We start from the raw sequence: 3,942 nt of genomic DNA, 5'->3' as shown, positions 1-3,942 counted from the left end.
ATTCTAAAAATATTGTACGGATAGAAGATATATGAGTCTATTTTCAGGGAAAATTAACGGCACTTGATTTGGAGTTTCGTAGCTCTAGTTATAAATGATTTAGTGACTGTTGTTCAGGAAGACAGCTTGCAGTGAGATTACGATTATGTGGTAAACATTGACAAAAATTTGTTAATGAGTTGCTTATTGATTTCTTATAAGCTTACTAGATCTGTAGGTGTGGTTACCCGAATATGGTAAGGGGTTAATATGTATTTCGTGTTTGAATAGTTAGATTAACGTGTTAGTAATCCAATTGTAGGTAGTTCGTGTGTGGATCTCGTCAGCATATCGTCGCAAACAGGTGTGTAACTAACACCCTCTTATAAACTAGATCCGCAAAAGCTGAAAAGCCGGTATTTTGAGAACTTACGAGTGTGAGAATACTCGTGGGATTAATAGTTTGATGTATATAGTAAATTAAATTGATAAGACTGTAGAGTGCGCGATTCCGTGCATTTCGATGTTTTTGGGCTTAATGGACCAAAAACGGGATAATGGGCCAACGGACCCAAATCGGTAAGAAAACGCGGTAAGTGTTTCTGATCGTACGTAAATGGCTATGTTATGCATGAAAACCTTAAGAATAGTGAAATTACTTGAGCACCCCTATGTATGGAAAATTACTGTTATACCCCTAGGTGCAAAATTACCGTTATACCCCTAGGGCTACTTTTGACTGAAAAGCATGATGATCTGATTCTGTATAATGTATGCCATGATTGTATATTTGTTGCATGGGGACATGGGTTATATTATAGAGGAAGCGTCCTGATGGTTATGCCACGATTATCTGATCTGGTGGCTCTGCCACATATATTTGTTCTGGTGGCTCTGCCACGATTATCTGTATCTGGTGACTCTGTCACATTATCTGTATCTGGCAGCCATGCTGCAAAATTCTGTGGTGTGTAGCGGATGGATGGGTCGAGTAGTCTCCTCACATGCCGTAAGGCTGGTACGGGGGTGTTATGGATTGATCTGGGTTGGGTTTCTGCATAAACATGTAATATCTGTTCTGTTCTGTTATGGGCCTATGGGCTTCATTCGAAATGCTCGGGCTAAGGCCAACTTATTCTGCTTTCGTGGTTTGAGCTGATATAGGCTATGGTTGGGTTAATTTACACGCCTGAGTTTCCCAAACTTACCCTTTTATTTTCGTCCACGCAGGTAATCCCCAACCATAGTGGGCTTGGAGTCGTGAGGGAATTCGGAGTGGCCACCCGTTCTGAAAGTTTGATTTTCTTCTGGTGAACTGGACATCCTTTTATTTACGTTTGAAGTTTTGGGTTTTTAAATGTAATAAGGCCGCTTAATTATTTTTGATGGTTTTAATATGTATTACTAAGATAGGTATTACTTATTTTAACTGTTGAAATTGGATAGCTTTAGGGCGTTTTCAAAAACAAAATTGATTTCAAAATAACACGACAACAAGCAAAGCTTCCATAATGAAAGTATTTTCCAAAATTAATCACTTTTCCTAAAAATGACTTAATCAAATCGGTTTCCTAGAAATATCCATGACGTTAAGGTGTGGCAATGGCGGTATGCATGTCTAGGATTGGATCCGAAAGGAGCTTGGTACTTAAGCAGTCCGATGGACTCACCACCTCTTTTCCGGTTTCCTACCTGGTGCACAGCTTCCATTCACTTGAACCTATAATGAAATTATCTTTTAAAACACTTAGTAAGTTTTTCTGGATCAACAATATAAAATGTTTTGAACGCTTCGATGTGGCATGTCGGATTCGGTCATAACGTCTGGGCCGGGTTTGGGGTGTTACAAATATGCTTTGACTTAGATGAGCTCCTATTATTGTTGGAATACAGTACCGCTGACTTATTGTCATAAAACAATTTGAGTGGTCTTTTTACATTCTCCAAAACGTGTAGCTTTGTGACAAAGTTCCGCAATCATATTTCATGGTTTGTTGCCTCACGGCATACTACAAACTCTGCTGCCATAGTAGAAGAAGCTACATGTGTCTTTTTGTCACTTTTCCAGGATATAACTTCTCCAACAAATAGGTAAATATAGCCTGGTGTAGATTTCCTGCTATCTTAGCACCCAGTTGTAACACCCTTCACTCCTCCTGATCATCGAGATCGGGTTTCGAATGTCATAATTAACCCAAATCAGCTAACATTATTGTTAGCTCAAATAACCAAATTGAAATTGCCAAGAGGGTGTGAATGGGCTTTTAAAAAATTTGTGGATGCTAGAGAGAAAGGATAGAAAAATAAACACAAAAATTTAGAATAGTTCGTCCCCAATTGCCTATTCCACTACCTTAGCTTTTCACTACTAAGGATTTTCTCAAATTCACTAATTTGATAACCTTTGAAGACAAGGTTTAACTTTACAAACTCCTTTAAGGTTTCTACCACAAACCTTAAGACACAAACTCTCTCAAAGAAAATAACAAAGAAGCAAATAAAGAAATAATTCTCACCAGATTAGGATGTTTGCCAATTAAGCACAAATATAAGAAAAACACTTGAGTTCAGTGGCGGAGCCAGGATGTTAATCTTGGGGGGCCAAGCTAAAATTAGATGTGCTACATAATAATCGATTCAAAAGAAGTAATATTCCAACAATTAAGAAGAAATAACATATCATTACTTAAAATTGTGCACGACTTTTTTCAAAAAAAACAAAATCACTAATTATAGAGTCTGACTCAAAAGTTTCAACAATCTCTCTCTCAATATAAATAAGATTATTGTTAGAAACTCATCCTCCATTTTGTTGCGAAGCCTTGTTTTGACAATTTTCATTGCCGAAAATGCACTTTCTACAGTTGCAGTTAAAACAAGAATAGTCAACAGAAGACAAATAATCTATCAACAAAAAAATATATCTTTGACATCTATGTCTTTGCTAATCCTTGACAAAGATAAAAAATTGTGGACAGATTTTGCAATTTTGGATGATTTGGAACATTTTGCTTATAATGTTGCTGCTGCTGATACTTCAAGATTACTTTCTCTTGCTCAGTGAAATCAAAAGGTTGAAAATTTTCCACAATAAAAAAAATATCACCCATATTGAAGGATTTATAAGCATCCTTATGATCCAAAGCGGAGCTAAGGATAAGAAGCTTAATTGCTCATTCATTAAATATACTATTTAGCTCAAGAAGTTGAGAATCTATAGCAACATTGAATATCTCAACCTGATAATGGTGCACCATATTGAAATCAACATGTTGGCGACGACCACATTTTATCACATATGGAGAATCCATATCAAGAACCTTAATATTGCGCTTTTCACAAAATGCTTTCACAACTTCCAACAAATTGTCCCAATCATCTTCTATCAACTTTTATATTAAAGTTTTGGTGCTTGAGATTAAGTACATAACATTTACTATATCTTGTTATTTTTGTTGTAGATGTTGACAAATAATATCTATAATACCCATTATCTCTTTCACTAGATGTAATATAAAAAAAATTCAAAATATGTAATCTTCTTATAAAAACAAAATAATTGAAGTCACTTTTGATAACATTTTTTAGAATAGAACAAGTAGCATCAAACATCCTTATCAGGCTACAAACAGAACTAAATGAGAGCTCCAACGAGTTTCTCTAGCTCATTTCACAGTGCCAATTTGGTGAAGTCTTTTACCAGTTTCAAGTTCATTAATTTCCAACATATTTGCTATTTCAATTACTTGGGCAACTAGTAATTGATCATGGAGTTTGCAAGAGGCACTAATTATATTAATAATGAAGTTCAAATTAGAGAAAAAATTATGAACAGGAATTACCTTTCAAGAAGCAGCAACTAATGCCAACTAGAGTCGATGAGCCAAGCAATGAACATAATATACATAAGGCCAATCATTTAAAAACAATGCATGTAAACCATTCTATTTACCCTTCATGTTG

At 35.6% G+C, this 3,942-nt stretch overlaps 1 long non-coding RNA gene across 1 annotated transcript; it reads left to right on the top strand.

The window, feature by feature from the left end:
- Window positions 1-293: 293 nt before the first annotated feature.
- On the top strand, window positions 294-1,402 carry LOC128285415 (uncharacterized). Its single transcript, XR_008275907.1, has 2 exons — window positions 294-343; window positions 1,210-1,402. It is a non-coding gene; the product is annotated as an uncharacterized LOC128285415 (long non-coding RNA).
- The last annotated feature ends 2,540 nt before the right edge of the window (window positions 1,403-3,942 follow it).

Source organism: Gossypium arboreum, chromosome 2 (genome assembly GCF_025698485.1).
Source record: "Gossypium arboreum isolate Shixiya-1 chromosome 2, ASM2569848v2, whole genome shotgun sequence".
Classification (NCBI taxonomy): Eukaryota; Viridiplantae; Streptophyta; class Magnoliopsida; order Malvales; family Malvaceae; genus Gossypium; species Gossypium arboreum.
This window is presented reverse-complemented; position numbering and strand designations above follow the sequence as displayed.